At 36.4% G+C, this 10,637-nt stretch overlaps 1 long non-coding RNA gene across 1 annotated transcript; it reads right to left on the bottom strand.

Annotated features, from left to right (window-relative positions):
* Nucleotides 1-2,047: 2,047 nt before the first annotated feature.
* On the bottom strand, nt 2,048-4,642 carry LOC134282198 (uncharacterized). Its single transcript, XR_009995236.1, has 3 exons — nt 4,398-4,642; nt 2,657-2,807; nt 2,048-2,188 (listed from the first exon to the last, which is right to left on the bottom strand). It is a non-coding gene; the product is annotated as an uncharacterized LOC134282198 (long non-coding RNA).
* Nucleotides 4,643-10,637: the final 5,995 nt, after the last annotated feature.

The raw sequence follows: 10,637 nt of genomic DNA, 5'->3' as shown, positions 1-10,637 counted from the left end.
AATGAGACCCTGTCTCTCCACACATTTTCAATCTTTGTGGGGGTTAGGTTCGAACTCCAGTACCAAAAACTTTTCTTCCAAACACCTCCACTTTCCCCATTTTTAACCTATACTAAGGCGTATCTGTGGAAAGTGGGGGGGGGGGGGGGCTAAACTTCAGGAGATATGTTCAATGACTATACTAAGTATATATTTGAAAAAAAAGTGGGGGGGGGGGGGGGTTAAGCCCTCCTAGCCCTCCCCCCACGCCTATGAGCTATTGGACTATACATTCCTACATATATTCCGGTTCTTTGTCGTGATGATTCCGGCTGTAAATCATAATACAATTTCTTTCTATCTAAGCTTTATAACCAAACTGTATGTGTTACAAAATTGACAAGAGATTTAGGTTTGCAGAATGACTTGAGCTGAAAAGACCTTTTTCAAACTTAAAATACTTAAGTTAAGATTCAAATCTCAAATGGGTCAATTGTAAGATCATACATAGGATTCATGGAACTTGTACCTCATTGTTTTTATCTAAAATCAAAGATAATCCACTATGCTGTATCTGTAATCTAGAGCCAGAAACTTTGAAGCATCTTTTTTATCACTGTGTTTCTGCTCAGGGAATATGGAATTGTTTAGAAGAATGGATTTTACAAAAAAAAACTGTAAAAAATATTAACTTATACCCAATTTCTGTTATGTAAGGTATTCCTGGCAAAGAAAACACATCTTTAAATGTTATTATCTTGCTTGTAAAAAAGCATGTATACCAAAATTCAAGAAATTGTAAAAACCTTTGATGTTCAACGAAGTTAAAAATATAACACGTAAATGTATTATAGTTTGGAAAAATACATGCTTGCATTAATAAATATATTAAATATACATTGTATATGGAAGACACCCGGTTCAAAAAGAGATTGATATTGTTAGTCAATCTATTTGAATAATAATCAGCTTTATAACATTCATAAAGAAACATTTAAATTTTTACTTTTGTTTGCTTTTTTTTCTCTTTTTTCTTGTAGTGATAGTAAACATAATGTATTTTGTATACACACATATATATTTGTGTTTATACTGAAAAAAACAAAACTTTTTTGCATTTTACATATATGGGTGATACTGAAATGGATAAGTGAGCACTGGGTGAAAAAAGTGGTTTCCCATCATGGGAAACTTTATGGAAACCACATGGAAACCTCAAGTTTACATCATGTTTCCCAGTGGTTTCCGTAGCGGATGCTAGGTTATTCCGCCAAGTTTCCGTGACACGGAAACCCCCTACGCTCCGATTCCATAAGGTATCCCGAACCACGGAAACCTCTGTAAACCTGAAGTTTCCCGAACATTCATGTAGTTTCCCGTAATGGGAAACCTGAAGATTCCACTGGTTTCCAGAATCAGGAAACTTGATGGAATCGGAGCATAGGGGGTTTCCGTGGAATGGAAACTTGGTGGAATCTTTAGGTTTCCTTTTGCAGGAAACTACATGGAAGCTCCGGAAACCTCACGATTCCTAAAGTTTCCTTGACTCAGGAAACCATATGGAATCGGAGCATAGTGGTTTCCGTGGAATGGAAACTTGATGGAATCTTTAGGTTTCCTTATACGGGAAACTACATGGAAGCTCGGGAAACCTCACGATTCCTAAAGTTTCCTCGACTCAGGAAACCATATGGAATATGAGCGTAGTGGTTTCCGTGGAATGGAAACTTGATGGAATCTTAAGGTTTTCTTTTATGGGAAACTACATGGAAGCTCGTGAAACCTTATGATTCCTGAAGTTTCCTTGACTCAGGAAACTACATGTATATGGAACTTGTGTAGCACTTTCTGTGTGGCGGAAACTTGGTGGAATTATCTGGAGTCCCATTCCTGGTGGAAATTACTGGGAAACTTCAAGATTCCCTAATTTTCTAAAGGAAGCAATGTGAAATAATGCGAATTCTTTTAAAAATCTATCAAAAAAATTTATTACATGTAAAAGAAAAAAGCATTACCATTTTATATGTTTAATAATTCATTTGATGTACAAAAACTGTAACTGTATTTTTCAATGATATCAAAATATTAAATAAATTCATATATCTTAGATAAACAATGGAACAGTCTTTCACATTTAAGTCCATTCATAAGGGTCATTAAGTACTTCTTTCAACATCAGTTTCCTGGTTTTCTTCACATCACCTATGATCTGCAATATTCATACAAAATTATTATATGATGTCAGAATTATAATGCTTGAATATAACTTAGAAATCTGAAAGATCAGTCAATGTCCTTTAATATACCAATATCAATAATTACTTTCCATGACCATGATACATATGATTTCAGCATTTAATGTATCTCTTTAATATTTAATGCTTTATGATAAGTGAAAAATAAATAACATAATATAAATAATGTTTTCAGCCTTATTATGTCATTGAGAATATATTTCTAAATGTATCTCATACTAAGAACCCTGCTTTAAGTTCGATTAGTTTGAGAGAAAACATACCCTTTATAATAACAAAAATATTAGGGAGAGATTTTTTTTTAAATTTTGATATTCGACCTAGAAATTGGTTGAAGATCATTGCAGACCCACCACCACATTGCACAAAAGCTAGATTACACCATATACATATATAGATATACAGTAGATTTTGATACTGACCTTTGACCTAGGAAATAAGTTCAAGGTCACTCTTCATCCTCTATCCACAGGCTCTCTGTAGTTTAAGTTTGAGAGAGAAATATGCACAGAACAAGTGATTTCAGATGGAGTGATGGGTAGACACTGTCTTAGGGCATCCACAGAACAAGACCTAAAAATAATGCAATATATATGTATTACAGTATATATACACATGTACTTGTATGTTAATGATTTATTATATGCTGCATTGGACACATATGATTTTATCATGGTTTAAGTATACATGTATCTTATGAGTAATTTTATACCGGTATTGCATGTACGCTCAGTTTATTTAAGAAATAAATAACAAGTTTATAAACTTCAATGGGAGAGATACCACAAATGTATATATATTATAAACAAGTAATTTAATTTTTTTTTTTTACATATCTTGACCAACATTATTTACATCCATTCATCATGTTCATGAATTGGCTGATCAAAATTCAGTCAGTTTTAGATCTATATGATATACCATAAAGGACTTTCACATTTACAAAAGTTATTCCCCTTCGCAGGGTCGATCTGGGGTCAACCGGCTTTAGACGCTTTTTTCCCTCTTTAACCGTATCAACTTTGAGGGACAATATCTTAGAAATATTTAAAAATCTGTATGAACATATTCATTATGATTTTCATGTTGCCCCCATACTCTGGCAATACAGATACAGATCGTAATTGTCCAATATTTTTGAAGATTGAAAATATTAACAAGTAACTTACAAAGGACAAAGTGGGAAAAATGAGCGATACGCCGACAATTGGAAAAAACTCTTAGGAATGTGAAATTCGTCTATTGGTGATGACAATTCCTGTTTTAATGTCACTGAAAAATTAAGAGACATTAAGAATTTAAGCCCTATTGTCATACACTCATGCTGTTTTTTCATCCATATAACCTTTTAGTATCATAAAATTTACCAAAATTTAATACTTCAAATAATTTCATTGAATATCTATAAAATAAAGGAAACTCTAAAAACTTAGTGACTTGCAAAAATTATTCCTTGGAGAGAAAAAAATCTATCATTTTTCATATAAATATGTGCATATTAAATGAGCATTTTTTTATTCATTTAGAACATATGGTATGTGCCTCATTTCCCCAAGAAATTTTCAAAGACAATGGACTATCTGTAAGCAGAAATCATTGCTGTTTACTTACATTGGAAAAATTTATGAAAATAATTAATTTCCTATTTTTTTTATTTTAAATAATGCTAAAAATAATTTAATCTATTAAAAATAATCTAACTGACTGTAAAATAACATTTTTCATAATCTTATCTATGGGCAGATCACTCTAACTTCATAAAACTACCTGATATTAAAGCAGAACTCTTTAGTGTGCAGTTTTTAGAGCTTCCTTTAAGTAATCAAAATACTGACCAGCAAGAAATCAGTTAATAAGCATTTCCTTTTTTTTCATTCAAATTTTTGGAGAGATCTCAGAGTTTTTTCCTGTTCAATTCAGGTTCAAGACGACAAAGTTTTATTGAAGTGTATGTATTAGAGAACTGATTGTATGTCAATCATAGCAATACACACATAACATGGAGGGGGCAAATTGTTTCAGCCCTAGCTTTTACATAAAACTTCTTGTAGCTCACAGCTGATATATCACAGTTCAGTATTTAAATAAAATTTAGAATCTTTTTTTTTTTTCAGGCAATTGTCATATTATATACATACTAATCATGAATGAATTACCACTTACCAAATGACCACATCCTGAATCATCATACATTTTCTATTTTATCTCACTGGTTTTCTTTTAAAGTCACACAGTTTTCTTCTCTCTGAAATGATAAATTATGTCCAGGTACTATTGCATTCTAATCTAAACTAATTATGTAATAGCATTAGCAACAACCGGGATGGAAGAAAAAATAACCAGAAGTCTCTGTCGAGACTGTAGCTCTACTGGTTTGTACTTATCAAAAACTGATGCACAGAATTATGTATCTTAGTATAGTCTACTTGTGTGCAAAGTTATATTTAGATCAGGCTAAAATTTAAGGAGGAGTAGTGTTTGCAGACAGACGGACAGACAGACAGAAGGCTGGACGCCGGACGTATTACTATCGCATAAGCTCTTCTGGTCTCTGACCAGTATAGCTAAAAACAAGATGCGCTTGTGAAACACAGCAACAAAGTTCGAAAATGCAATTTTTTTTAGCATACAGGTCACAGTCAAGATCACATAATCATTGTCCTTGTTGCCATTTGAAAGCACTTCATTAGTGGAGTATGCATACTATCTATGAAGCCACAATCTCGTATAGTTCTAAAGTTATGGTGAAGGTTTAAGTTGACAACAGACACTCAGACAGACACACAGATATACAGTAAGGGCAAAAGTTTGAACATTATAACTTGGTATACACACAGCCACTTCGAAGTATCAAGGGTAAAATTCACAGCACAGCGGGACTGCATTTTGACTTCGAGGGATCAAGGGTTTCGAGAGATCAGGAGTTCGAGAATCAAGAGCAAATCTGCTTAGTTATATAGTGGAAAAAATCGGGACCGGAGACTCACTTTAAGCGATCAAGAACTTCCGAGAAATCGAAGTTCAAGCCATCAAGAGTTACCTGTATAAACAGATATAAGTAGCATGTTTTTATTTGCAATTTTGACCTAATGACAGCTAAATCTGTTCAGTAAGACAATACCGTGTACATGTATGTAAGTAGTTTTATTGTGCATGATTATTTACTTATTTTCTTGATCTTCTCAACTTGAAGTGTTCTGTATTTTATTACCAAGTTTGTAATAGACATAATGAAACATACCCTTTTCCACATCACATCCTGTATCAGACCTTCGACCAATATCAGCCCTAGGGCCTCTGTCCCTATGGCTGATATTGGTGTCTCGGGCTAGGATGTGATATGGAAAAGAGTATGTATTATTCGCTATACATTGACCTACTCAGGTCAATAATAGTGAAAAAACTGAGAATTCAAGCTGATGATTCATTTGCATTTCTTGACATACTATCAATATTAATTCACTAATTAGGCTTTTCTTTTTTTACATCTTCATCTCAACAGGTTAGACATTACCAAAAAAATCTTTTGAGCAGTAAACTATTTCAATAAACAATAAAACAAACCTAATCTCTTCAGAAAAGTGGACAAGCTTTCACCTACGTTCACTTTTTTATGTATATTTTTCCTATCATCGTCATGCATATGATTAAGGGTTATGCTATTCGCTACAATCTATTCCAACTGTTCTGATGAGGATATCCACAGGCACCTGAAAGGATAAAACGTATCGCTGAAATAGGACCTTGTTATAAGGAAAGTTCCAAAAAACAAAATAGTTCGTCATTTTGCACAGTAATAAAACATTCTAGGAACTCTTCAGGTATTAAAGGCACAAAAGTAAATTCATCAATATCAATACGGAGACCTCAGGTCACCTTATATATTAATTGAATTTTAAATGATAGACAATTTTCTTTGTCTTACTCCAAAATAATCATATTTATAACTTTATATAGATGAACTTTCTTATATATATATTAGCAGAAACATGAAAGTATAAAGGATGACCAGAGGTAACCTCATATTTTACATCAATAGGGGACCAAAGATCACCTTACATTGTACATCAGTAGGGGTACCAGAGGCCACCTTATATTTAACATCGTTAGGGAGACCAGTGGTCACCATATATTGTACATCATCAGAGGTATCATAGGTCACATTACATTTTAAATCAAAAGGGGTCCTAAGGTAATCTTTTATTGCACATAATGGGGGGACCTGGGGATACCTTATATCGTACATCATTTGGGGGACCAGAGGTCACCCTATATTGTACATCAGTAGGGGGACTACAGGTAACCTAATATTGTACTGTTCATCAGTAGAGGGACCAGAGGACACCTTATATTGAACATCAGTAGGGAGACCAGAGGGCACCTTATATTGTGCATTCGGGGGGGGGGGGGGAGGACACCTTATACTATACATCTGTAGAGGGACCAGTGGACACCTTATATTGTACATAAGTCGGGGGACGAGATGACACCTTATATTGTACATCAGTACGGGGACCAGAGGTCACCCGATATTTTACATTAGTCTGGGAACTAGTGGTCACCTAATATTGTACTATACATCAGTAGAGAGACCAGAGGTCACCTTATATTGTACATCAGTAGTAGGACCATAGTCATCATATATTGTACATCAGCAGAAGGACCAGAGGTCACTTTATATTGTACGGGGACTAGTGGTCACCTAATATTGCACTGTACATCTGTAGCTGGACCAGAGGACACCTTTTATTTTACATTAGTAGTAGGACCAGAGGTCATCTTATATTGTACATCAGCAGAAGGAACTGAGGTCCTCTCTTGCATATCAGTAGGGGGACCAGAGGACACCTTATATTGTACATCAGTGAGGGAAAAGGGGTCACCTTTTATTGTACATCAGTAGGGGGACCAGAGGACACCTTAATTTGTACATCAGTAAGGGGACCAGAGGTCACCCGATATTTTACATTAATACGGGGACTAGTGGTCACCTTATATTGTACTGTTCCATCAGTAGAGGGACCAGAGGTCACCTTATATTGTACATCAATAAGGGGACCAGAGGACACCTTATACTATACATCTGTAGGGGACCAGAGGACACCTTATATTGTACATCAGTAGGGGGACCAGAGGTCACCTTATATTGTATATCAGTAGGAGGAACAGAGTTCACCTTATATTGAACTTCAGTAGGGGGACCAAAGGTCACTTTATATTGTACATTAGTAGGGAGGACCAGAGGTCACATTAGATTAAACATCAGAAGGATGACCAGAGGTTACATATGTACATCATCAGAAGTACCATAGGTCACCTTATATTGTACATCAGTAGGGGGACCAGAGGTCACCTTATATTTAACATCAGAAGGTGTACCTTATATTTCACTTAAGAAGGATGGCCGGGGGTCACCTTATATTGTACGGGGACTTGTGGTCACCTAATATTACTGTACATCTGTAGCAGGACCAGAGGACACCTTATATTAAACACCAGAAAGGGGACTAGAGGTCACCTTATATTGTACATCATTAAGGGGATGAAAGGTAACTTTATATTGATCATCAGCAGTTGTACCAAGGGTAACCTTATATTGTACATTAGTAGTGTGACCAGAGGACAGCTTATATAGTACATGAATACGTACGGGGACCAGAGGTCAACCGATATACTAGTGGTCACCTAATATTGCACTGTACATCAGTAGAGAGACCAGAAGGAATAGAGGTCAGCTTATATTGTACATAAGTAGGGGGACCAGAGGTCACCTTATATAGTACATAAGTAGGGGGACCAGAGGTCATCTTATATTTAACATCAGTAGGATGACCAGAGGTCACCTTATATTGTACATCAGCAGGGGAACAAGGGTCACCTTATATTGTACATCAGTAGGGGGACCAGAGGACACCTAATATTACACTTTAGATCAATAGGGGGACCAGAGGGCACCTTATATTGTACATCAGTAGGAGACATCAGTTTGGGGACTAGAGGTCACCTTATATTGTATATCAATAGGGGGACCAGAGGTAACCTTATATTGTACATCAGTAGGGGGCCAGAATACACCATATATTGTACATTGGTAGGGGGACTAGGGGTCACCTTATATTGTATATCAGTAGGGTGACATCAGTAGGTGACCCAGAGGACACTTTTTATTTAACATCAGTAGGGGACTTCAGTAGGGGAACCAGAGGTCACCTTTTATCACCACTTTACATCAATAGGGGGACCAGAGGTAACCCTGTATTGTACATCAGTAGGGGGACCAGAGTTAACCTTATATTGTACATCAGTAGGGGACCAGAGGTCACCTTATATTGAACATCAGTAGGGGGACCAGAGGGCACCTTATATTGTACATCAGTAGGGGACATCAGAATGGGGACTAGTGGTTACCTTATATTGTATATCAATAGGGGGACCAGAGGTAACCTTACATTGTACATCAGTAGGGGGGCCAGAGGACACCATATATCGTACATTGGTAGGGGGACTAGGGGTCACCTTATATTGTACATCAGTAGGGGGACCAGAGGGCACCTTATATTATACATCGGTAGGAGGACCAGAGGACATTTTATATTGTACATCAGTAGGGGGGCCAGAGGAGACCTAATATTACACTTTAGATCAATAGAGGGACCAGAGGGCACCTTATATTGTACATCAGTAGGGGACATCAGTAGGGGAAAAAGATATCACCTTATATTGTATATCAATAGGGGACCAGGGGTAACCTTATATTGTAGATCAGTAGGAGGACCAGAGGACACATGCATATATCGTACATTGGTAGGGGAACAAGGGGTCATCTTATCTTGTACATCACTAGGGGGGCCTGAGGTCACTTTTTATTGTATATCAGTAGGGGGACCAGAGGTCACCTTATATTGCACATCTGTAAGGAGATCAAAGGACACTTTATATTGTACATCAGCAGGGGGACCAGGGGTCACCTTATATTGTGAATCAGTAGGATCAGAGGTCACCTTATATTGTACACCAGTTGGGGGACCAGAGGTCACCTCATATTGTACATCAGTAGGAGGACCAGAGGACACCATATATCGTAAATTGGTAGGGGAACTAGGGGCCACCTTATATTGTACATCACTAGGGGGGCTGAGGTCACTTTTTTTGTATATCAGTAGGGGGACTGGAGGTCACCTTTAATTAAACATCAGAAAGGGGACCAGAGGTCACCTTATATTGCACATCAGTAAGGAGATCAAAGGACACTTTATATTGTACATCAGCAAGGTGACCAGGGGTCACCTTATATTGTGAATCAGTAGGACCAGAGGTCACCTTATATTGTACATCAGTAGGGGACCAGTAAGGGGACCAGAGGTCACCTTATATTATACATTAGTGGGAGGACTAGTGGTCATCTCATATTGACATCAGAAGGGGGGCCAGATGTCACCTTGTATTGAACATCAGTAAGGGGATCAGAGGCCACTTTATATTGCACATCAGCAGGGGGACCAAAGGTCACCGTTTATTGTACATCAGTAGGGGGACTAGAGGTCACCTCATATTGTACATCAGTAGGGGAACCAGAGGACACCTGATATTGTACATTGGTAGGTTACCTTATACAAGGGTCGTTTAATAATGTCTTCGGTGCTCGGAAAGAAACAAAAGTCGCTTTTCAATAATTTAGTTATAATAATGATTTAACCTTAAATTATCTTTTTATTAAAACACATGTTAGTAACATTTTTATCCAATTTCTGATTCATTTTAAAGTGTTTTTCGAACTCATTTTCTGGTATTAACCTTTGTATACTGGATTATTGCAGATCCTATGATTTCCTGGACTTGTTTCTTCCTTCTTAAAGGCGTTTTCTCAAGTGAATGAATATTAACTTTTGTTTATCCCCAAGACTCCTTTACTCTTCAGGGCTTTCGGGTTTTGACGCTGTCATGGAAAAAATCTTATGTTGTGGGTTCCTTATTCTCATTAACCTTTTGATTTTTTCGCCAAAATATTGCTTTCTAGATTCCTCCAGAAATTAAACTGCATCCCTGAATACGAATTTAAACAATAAGACCACTAATATTTAAGAAAATTGCCTATAAATCTATCTTTGTGCTCTTGCAATTCTCTGCTCTTCTCAGACCTTTGCTTTTTTGTCAAGTACATCGATCGTATTGTAAATTTTGTTTTGAGGGTTTTAAGCAACAGACTCAAGTTTCATTATCTGTTTGAAATTCAAATAAACGTGGATAACTACAATTACTAAAATTTTTAATAATTGTTCATATATTCTTATACGCAGTCGTTTTCACTAATTTTTTAAAAGGGTTACTTTTGAGTAATAAGCTTTTTTTCTGTCAAACGTTTTTTAAACAGTGTGAACTACTCCCGAAATGATGTGTATTTTG

Source organism: Saccostrea cucullata, unplaced genomic scaffold (genome assembly GCF_032062105.1).
Source record: "Saccostrea cucullata isolate Sc308-1 unplaced genomic scaffold, CSIRO_AGI_Scuc_v1 ctg5554, whole genome shotgun sequence".
Classification (NCBI taxonomy): Eukaryota; Metazoa; Mollusca; class Bivalvia; order Ostreida; family Ostreidae; genus Saccostrea; species Saccostrea cuccullata.
Note: the sequence above shows the minus strand (reverse complement) of the source record. Positions and strands in the feature narration are given on the sequence as shown.